Source organism: Pelodiscus sinensis, chromosome 6 (assembly GCF_052426305.1).
Source record: "Pelodiscus sinensis isolate ZL-2025 chromosome 6, ASM5242630v1, whole genome shotgun sequence".
NCBI classification, from domain to species: Eukaryota; Metazoa; Chordata; order Testudines; family Trionychidae; genus Pelodiscus; species Pelodiscus sinensis.
This window is the reverse complement of record NC_143057.1, coordinates 80,432,587-80,442,182: the sequence shown is the minus strand read 5'-3', so window position 1 is coordinate 80,442,182 and position 9,596 is coordinate 80,432,587. Positions and strand designations below refer to the sequence as shown.

At 45.9% G+C, this 9,596-nt stretch overlaps 1 protein-coding gene across 2 annotated transcripts in view; it reads left to right on the top strand.

Annotated features, from left to right (window-relative positions):
• The first annotated feature begins 5 nt into the window (after positions 1-5).
• Positions 6-9,596, top strand: part of XRCC4 (X-ray repair cross complementing 4) — a 271,873-nt gene continuing 262,282 nt past the window's right edge. Inside the window, exon 1 of one of the 2 annotated variants that reach the window (XM_006124336.5) lies at positions 6-152. The gene's annotated coding sequence lies outside the window, so the exon portion shown is untranslated. The remainder of the gene's footprint in view (positions 153-9,596) is intronic. The other variant, XM_075932197.2, reaches the window with a different exon arrangement.

The following is a 9,596-nucleotide window of genomic DNA, read 5'->3' as shown; positions in this document are numbered from 1 at the left end:
CGAGTGCTGATTGGGGGCGGCGGCCAGAGGGCTGAGGGGGTGCATAACTGTACCGGCGCGCGGCAGCTGGCGGCTTTGATTGGCTGCAGCAACTCACACTCCCCCGCCCCCACCGCGGGAAGGCGGAAACGGGATCGCACAGTGGGAGCGAGGTACAGGGGGGCTGTGCGGATGCTCTGCCGGAGCCCGGCTGTCGGGCGCTCCCACAAGGCGCGGGCCTCCTCTTGCCTGTGCCCTGGCAGCAGACTCCCTGCGTCCGCGCTGCCGCCTTGCTGGGGCGGGCGGGGTCGTGTAACTGAGGCGGGAAAGGGGCAGGAGCCTGCCAAGGGCTGTCGGGTGGGGCGGTGGCCTCCTTCCCCTCCACCAGAGATAGGGGGCGGGGAAATTTCCGTTGGTGGGAGCAGAAACGGAGGGGAACGTCCGAGGCCTCGCCCTTCTCGCCCCGTCTCCGCGGGTATAGGAGCAGTAGCATGGGGGCAATCCCAGAAGCAGTGCTTGGGTCGCGGGGCAGCGGCTGGGTCTCTCTGCTTCCCTTCCCCGCCTCCCCTTCCTCCGTACACTGACCTCTAGCAGGCGCCTGTGTAATTTTTCAAGCCCTTCTGGACTTGTCTATACTGGGAACTTGCATGGGCATCCTTCAGTGCTGTGAAATATCCACATCCTTCAATAACGTTTCCAGGCCAACCTGATCCGTGGTGTACACAGTGCGAGGTTGATGAAATAATTACTTTGCCAGTCTGGAAGGTGGCTTTACTACTACAGCAATGGGAGAACTGTCAACATAAATAATGTCTACATAGACTGAAACTACGACTATAAAGGCAATGCAATTTTTAGAAGCTGCTGTATTAGGTTTCTAAATTCTGTGTTAGCTCTCCACCCTGCACTCCCCCCCCCCCCCCCCCAACAGGGCATAGCTAGTTGGTTGGTAGTCTTGCTTACTTCATTGGGTCATATGCCTACTTTTACATTGACCCTATGAGTACGCTTTGTATATATGAATGAAACTTGGCCTCCTTTTGCCCTCTTAGGATAAAAAGTGCTGGATGAAAAATGAATCTCCCCTTTTGATTGTCACTGAGTACCTGTAAATGAAGAATTCTTGCTGTTGATTTCTGGGCATGTTGTTTTTAAAGTTGGCAAACAAAGATTCATATGCTTCAGAGGGGTAGCTGTGTTAGTCTGTAAGAGGAAAAATGTAAACAACAAATAGTCTGGTAGCACTTTAAAGACTAACAAAACATTTAGATGGTATCAGATTCATCTGTACAGATAGATGCAGGTCTTTACTGGCAAACAGTATTCCATTTCATTTAACTTCTGTAAACTACCCTTTTTATGGAATATTTGTCATCTGTAGAAATATCTCACCACCTCCCATTCACTTAATAAATATATTTTTGTCTTACATGTAAGGGCCTATCATTGCTCATCTTGTTGTCACTTCCCTTCTAAGTGACCAAACTATGGATATGAAATATAAAAACTGTAATTGGATATTGTGATTAAAACCCCACCTGTCTAGTTGAAATGACAGTGGTAGCTCTAATACATTTTTGTGAGCATTTCTGTTTTAAAGGGCACATCTGATTTTTCCCTTGACTTGTTCTGTAACTCATGATAGAACGGCTTGTTATCCTATAGCAGTCAAGGTAATCTTTAAAGAGTTAGTTTATCCCATTTTGGCACCATGCCATGATACTTAAAACATTTTCCAGTGTTTGTGAGCCCATGCATGGTTACTCCTTGTTGTGTAAAGTGCGTAAAGTTTAATCATTTCATTCTAAGCATCTATTAGAAATGTGGAACTGCAGTGATGCGGTAATATCTTATTTAGTGAAGTATGATGAATCAAATAAAAAAAACATTGTTTTAAATGAAGCACCCCATTTCAAAAAAAGAACATCTTAACAATTGGTTTGGTTTTGCAGGTAAATTCAGAATGATCCTCACTGTTTACTCCTGGAAGCATATAAGACAACAGAGTAGACTTAAAAAGAAGCAGATTCATCTATCAGTCTCCTCAGCTTAGATTTTATTGCAGCTCCTGTGTGCTAATTCACTTCATTATCCTCCTTTCCTTTATGGAAATGCTACCTTGGTGGGAGCTTTAAATTTATGTGACAGACTTGGTGTGGCTAAGTTGGAAATGCTTGAATAAAGGTAATACTTATGTGTCAGAGCTATAACCCCTTTTCTCATACTTAGCTACTAAAAGGCACAAATTAATTGAAACCTTTGTAGTTTTTTAATTGTCCAGTGTGGTGATTTAGGTTATTGGCTCACTGAAGTCATTACATGCATCAGGGGGCCTGTTAGAGCTATGAAATCCATAGTGATGCTTTCATCTGACAGCTGATTTTGAAGGAGGTCTATATCTCTACCTCCATAGTCTTTGCAGTAGATAGGATTTAATTTGTGGGATCACTGTGGTGAAATAGATGTAGCCTTGTTATTTTGTGAGCAGTTAGCTTTGATCTTCTGAGAAATTTCAGTAAGACAACACTATATGTGAGAATATAAAATTTCAGTGGAAGAGTGTGACTATTATTTTTGTGCTAAGGACTAGAGATGTAAGAGATTAGTCAACTATCCAATAATCAGAAGCTTAGCGGATAGTTGACTAGTCATGCGACTAGTCGCTTCTCCCCCTCCTCCCCCCTCGCTGCCTCTATCAGATAGAGGCAGCAAGAGGGAGAGGAGCAGGAGCTGGTGCTAGGGAGAGCCGGCTTAAAAGCTGGTTCCCCCTAGCACCGTCTCTGTGGTGGGCAGGGGAGATAGCGGCACAACAGGAAATGCCACGAGCGGGGACTGAAGCAGTCTCTGCTTGCCGCACTTCTGCTGCTATTCTACTTTTGAAATTTCAAAAGCAGAAGCCCCGCAGAGAGCATGGGGCTTCTGCTTTTGAACTGTAGCAAGAGCCTGATAGGGCTCTTGCTTCAGTGCAAAGGCACCCTTATAGACTAATTGAATAGTCAGTGGAAATCCCATCAACTGTTCAGTTTAGTTAATTAATCTAAATTTAACATCCCTGCTAAGGACTGTCACCACTGATCTGTTTTCTGAAAGGTTACTGAATAGCTGAATGTCATTTTCCCATTTCCAAGTTTGATGGTGTTTAACTTTAAAGGTACCAGTTCAAGAGCAATAGATTTGATTTGGGGACTCTCTTTTTAAGGTTCATACGTCAAGTGTTGGCCTTATTGGTGGGGCCATTGTAAAGAGGACAGAAGTCTATATGCATTGCAGAATTTTGTGATGGATACTACTTCTATCACTGGAAAAAGAGGGAGAATAATTCCACCTTGCCTGGAAGAGACAAAGGGATATCAGTTGATTTCCTATGAATGTTGCATGATGAAGTCAGGAAATAACACTACAATAAAGGATACACTTATAAAAACTTACTTCTGTAGCAAATCTGGTCAGTCTTCTGTTTATATCAAATATTTTTGGGCCAGTGAAACAAACACATTGAGCAGCTTTTACATTTAAACATCTATGTTGCCCTTACAAGTGTAATTTTTTTTTCCAGAGAACAACTTAGCTTTTAGTGGCAATTCACTATAACCAGTGTTGCAATGCATTGAAGTGCTTTGGAAACTTTTCATCCTCCATAAACACACAATTTCACTTTTAAGTAACTGTGTGGTATGTAACTTAGGTTCTACAGGCAGTCCCCGGGCTACGGACAAGATAGGGACTGTAGGTTTGTTCTTAAGTTGAATTTGAATGTAAGTTGGAACTGGTACGTATTGTACCCCAGGTGTCTCCGATTCAGCCGCTGCTGAAACTGACCAGCGGCTGACTACAGGAAGCCCGAGGTAGAGCTGCTTTGCCCCGGACTTCCTGGAATCAGCTGCTGATCAGTTTCAGTAGCAGCTGACTTGGGGACACCTGGGGTAGAGCAGCTGGGGTGCTGCCAGGTTGGTCCCCGCAGCGCCGAGGTGCAGCGCTGCGGGGACCAACCCGGCAGCTCCCCAGCTGCTCTGTCCCAGGCGTCCAGATTCAACCGCTGTTGAAACTGACCAGCAGCGGCTGAATCGGACACACCTGGGGCAGAGCAGCTGGAGTGCTGCTGGGTTGGTCTGGTAGCACTGACCAACCCGGCAGCACCCCAGCTGCTCTACCCCAGGTGTCCCCAAGTCAGCCGCTGCTGAAACTGATCAGCGGCTGATTCTAGGAAGCCCGGGGCAGAGCAGCTCTGCCTTGGGCTTCCTGTAGTCAGCTGCTGGTCAGTTTCAGCAGCGGCTGACTTGGGGACGCCTGGGGCAGCGCTGCTGGGTTGGTCCAGTAGTACCGCACCTCGGCGCTGTGGGACCAACCCGGCAGCTGCTCTACCCCAGGTGTCCTGATTCAGCTGCTGCTGAAACTGACCAGCGGCAAGAAAAGCCTGGTCTGCTGGGGGGGCGGGGGGAGAGCGGACTAGCTGCGTCCAACCTCCCCCCAGAAGACCAGGCTTTTTTTGCTGCGGAGGATGGGGCTGGCGGGACCGCAGCACGTCTCGGCGGTCCTGCTGCCCGCGTCCTCCGCGGTGAGAAAAGCCTGGTCTGCTGGAGGGGGGGGGGGGGCACACTAGCAGCGCCCCCCCCCAGCAGACCAGGGAGACGCGAGCGGTGGGACCGCTGAGACGCGCCGCGGTCCTGCCGCCCGTGTCCTCCGTGTCTTTGCTCCGCGTCTCCCTGGTCTGCTGGCCCCCCCCACCCCCCCAGCAGTCCAGGGAGCCGTGGAGCGGCTTTTCTCGCTGTGGAGGATGCGGGCGGTGGGACCGCCGCGGCGTGTCTCGGCGGTCTGCTGGTGGGGGGGGGGGGGGCGCAGCTAGTGCAGGATGAGTCACCCCGTTCGTAAGTAAGGATCTGACATAAGTAGGATCCACGTAACCCGGGGACTGCCTGTATAGGCAAAGTAAAATACTGTCTTCAGTTGTAATTGAAAATTGCAGAGGAAATGTAGGTTGTAATTACCTAAACTGGAATTTGACAAGCATATTGGACTTTACCTTTCTGCTCTTGTAGAAAATAGTGCTACGAGATCATTAATTATCCTAGTTGCTGAGGATTTCAATATCTAATTTGAAAACTGGTATCTTGAACAGCACAGTGCCCCTTAGGTTGATGCTATAATATAGATTCAATGCCAGTTTGAAAAGTGCCACTTATGAACTACCAACACCACATCCTTCAGCAGTTTTCGTCAAACTTTTCCTATCCAAATAGTGATTGTATCTAGGGTTATGGTGGAGACATCTGTTGAGATTGCAGTCTTTGATCCAAATGCAGGCATAAAAGAAACTAGTTTCCTTTTTTTTTTAAGTGTGACATAAATCAGTTTTAATAAGTAGTGTTTGTCTTCTATTTCATAATAAATAAGCAACAGAAACTTTTCTGTTAGCTGTATTGTCAAAACCAGCTGAAAGGGAAGGGGTTGTTCAGTGCTCCATTTGAATTGTTTAAGCGATAGAGCATATAAGAATTTGCTGTAAAGTGTCTATAGAGAATAAGGCTTTAGGTTGCTGTAAAATACACACAGAATCCTAAGTAATGTGTTAAGTTGTACATAGGGTATAAATATCAATTAAAGTTAACTGGTAAAACAATAGAATTGTAATAGTTTAATTGGTTAGTCATGTGTTTGAGATCCGGGCTGCCTACCAAACAGCCCCCCCCCACCATGTGCTGCAGCCAGGGTACTGCAGGCAGCTGTGGTCCTAGCAGCTAATACTTACTGGGTAACCAAGTAGCTTTTTGGCTCTTGGAATATAAAGAATTAACAGGATCTTGAGACGGAGAAGAGTTGTTTCAGATTAATAGTAATTAAAATGAGACTCAAGTGAAAAATACATGGGCTTTTGACATGACACATACTTGTGCATATACTCTAGAAAACAATTGCATATATATAAAAGGGCAGAACAATCATTTGCATATTGGGGAAAGTAGTGCATCCTGAGAGATGGTGTGAAACTCAGTTGATGCAAGTTTTACATGAGCATGTCTATAAAGCTGAGAATAAGGGTGTGATTTATGTAAATTGGTCCTTTTTTTTAGACCGTATCCATTACTAGTCTTTATTGCCTTAAAATAAGTCATGAAATGCATAAAAAGCATTTTTTCATGTAATTTGCTGCAATTTCAAATTATAATTATAAATCATTGAATAGAGTATAGGACACAACATTTATTCTGAGCCAGGAAAAACATGCTACAGGAAGACTCATGAGGACTATAAGCCTAGTAGTGTGACTATACACTTGATTAGTACTGCTTACTCCAGACTGTCACTCAGATTAATGACTAGGTGCCATGTGTGTAACATTGGTTTATTTTATTTTATTTTATTTTATTTTATTTTATTTTTTTGGTGACTGAAACTGCTTATTTTGTAAAATGACAAGGTTTATCATATTGTATTGGACCAACTTCTGTTAGTGAAAGAGACAGGTTTTCAAGATTACGCAGCTCCTCTTCAAGTCTTGGAAATTAGGGTGACACAGCTAAATACAGGCAGTCCCCGGGTTATGGACAAGATAGGGACTGTAGGTTTGTTCTTAAGTTGAATTTGTATGTAAGTCGGAACTGGCGTCAGCCGCTGCTGAAACTGATCAGTTTCAACTGGGGCTGAATCTGGATGCCAGTTCTGACTTACATACAGATTCAATTTAAGAAACCCAGGCGTCCCCAAGTCAGCTGCTGCTGAAACTGATCAGCAGCTGATTCCAGCAAGTCTGGGGCAGAGCAACTCTGCCTCGGGCTTCCTGTAGTCAGCTGCTGGTCAGTTTCAGCAGCGGCTGACTTGGGGACGCCTGGGGCAGAGCAGCTGGGGTGCTGCTGGGTTGCACCAGTAGCGTGGCTCCTCGGCACTACTGGAGCAACCCAGCAGCACCCCAGCTGCTCAGCCCCAGGCGTCCTGATTCAGCCGCTGCTGAAACTGACCAGCAGCGGCTGAATCAGGACGCCTGGGGCAGAGCAGCTGGGGTGCTGCCGGGTTGGTCTGGAGCGGCGCTGCGGGACCAACCCGGCAGCCCCCAGCTGCTCTACCCCAGGGGTAGGCAAGAAAAGCCTGGTCTGCTGGGGGGGGGGCACTAGCTGCACCCCCCCCCCCCAGCAGACCAGGGGGACAGGAGCAAAGCCGCGGAGCACGCCCGCAGCGGGACAGCCTGAGCGCACCCGGGCTGTCCCGCTGCGGGCATGATTCGCAGCTTTGCTCCTGTCCCCCTGGTCTGCTTGGGGGGGGGGAGGGGTCCAGCAAAGCCGCTGGACCACCGCAGTAGACCAGGAACACCAGAGCAAAGCCTGGGCGGCTTTGCTCATTTGCCCGGGAGCAAAGCCGCCCAGGCGGCGGCTTTGCTCGGGTGTCCCTGGTCTGCTGGGGGGGTCTAGCGGCTTTGCTGGACCCCTCCCAGCAGATCAGGGGGACAGGAGCAAAGCTGCCCAGGCGGCAGGAGTCCTGCTGCCTGGGCGGCTTTGCTCGGGTGTCCCTGGTCTGCTGGGGGGGTCCAGCGGCTTTGCTGGACCCCCCCAGCAGACCAGGGAGACCAGGAGAAGCTTTTCTCGCCCCGGAGGACATGGGTGGCAACTCGCCGCCTGTGAGCTCCAGGGCGAGAGAAGCCCCGTTCGTAAGTGCGGATCCGACGTAAGTCGGATCCGTGTAAGTCGGGGACTGCCTGTACAATGTGGAACAGATTGTTTAGTGTAAGTAGTTAACATGTTTGAAGAGACCATTCAAGGTGAAGTGGCCTATTTTGTCAAATGACAGATCATGTGGCCCATGACACAAATCAGCACCCGCTATTGGTAGCATGGTATTCTGAGTGACATAAATACCTGGTGTAACTTTCTCAGATAGGGGATTTGATGAGACTATCATGGATGGATGTGCTAGTGACTGTCCATGGTAGGCAAGTGGGTACACATGACACCATTCCTTTGTGAGAATTTAATAGTGAGGTCACAACAGTGAAGAACATTATTATAGGTTTTACTGCAAAAACAAAACTTGGTGTTTTCTACCTCTGTCAACAAATTTTGAACTCGAGGCAGTTAGAAGAACAAAAATGTGCAATAACATATGACAAGTACATTGGTCTACCATCAGAGAGAGATGCAGACAGTAACTATGCATTGTAACAGCAATGCAGTAATGTATATTGCATTCTTGACTCATGGGCATAATACTATAGGTAAGCATCTGTAGGGGCACAGAACTATCAGACATTGTTACGATGATGTGTAGTGGCTATATGAACGTTGCTGTTTGGAGCAACAGGTGTCATATTCCTTACACCACTACTTAAGCCTTTTCCAAATAGAAAATGCTATTCACATATGCCTATACTTTCTAGTGCATTTGCACATAGGTTGTAACCAATAATGCTCCTTGGGTTGGATATGCAATTCATCAGTTTGTACAATTTCCAAAGAGATATGTTATACAGTATACATGCTTCCTGTGCACTCTTATTGTAATTTGTTGGTACCAAGCATAAAGTCTCAAAGGGTGACTAAAGATAAAGATAGGTACCCAGTGAGATTCTACAAATGTCACAGGTACCTGTGCTATCTTTAGATGTTTAAACACCTTGACAAATCTGCCCTGAAGTTGTCATATGGCTTCAGACTCCATAATTTAAACAAAGCACCGAGATTGATGGACGTCGTTTAACAGAGGATTGTACAAGAGTGATGACTTACATCTTAAATGAACAACCTTGGCCACTACACATTATTTTATTCAATTGTATCCTCTATTGCACTATATCTCTGTATCCATGATGTGACCCTCACTCTGTCTGGATGCTGACTCGTATCAAACATTTGCTTTCTGTGTCATTTTAATATGACCAACTCTTCATGATTGTATTTATGTCTCTTCTGTCTGACAAATTCTAGGAAAGACATTAACTAAAACAATCTGTATTTTTGGGTATTGGATTTTATAAGCCTAATCTGTCAAACTAGTAAAGGCATTTCAGTTTAAATTCCTTGTGGAATTTTCCTGGCATGTGGGAAACAGATGCCAGAACTTGCTATTGGCCAATGAAAGTTCTGCATGAGCAAAGGGAACAAGCTTTAGCCAGATTCAGGGACATCCTTCTGGAAAGGTAGGTAACATCAGCCAAGTTTATGCCCAAATTCTATCTTGAGTTAGTATGAATATCTCTGTAAACATGGAAGTTCAATTGACTTCCTCAGTGGCACATTTGGCAAAGAATGGATCATGGTGGTTTTAGTTACCGGGAAAAGGTAAAGGAATAAAATAATGTACATTAATAAGTATTAATTATGCCCTGAACTGTGTCCCACTACACTATGTGTGAGAGTTTATTTCTAAAACAGACAATAATGGTATCACAAGCTATGTATTTAAACAGCTTCAACATGCTCTTTGAAGCCAGTATTAGACCATCCCACATAGCAGCATTCTAGAAGAAAGAAAATAAAGCAACTTAGCAGAAAGACATTTTTTGAAAACTCCAAATATTCTGTTATTTCTCACGGCAATTTGTTTTTGCCTTGTAGGAAAAAGGTTAATATTATCCTAAAAGGTAGAACATTTTACCCTAAAAGTTCTGTTTCTGACTCTAACACTGACTTGTG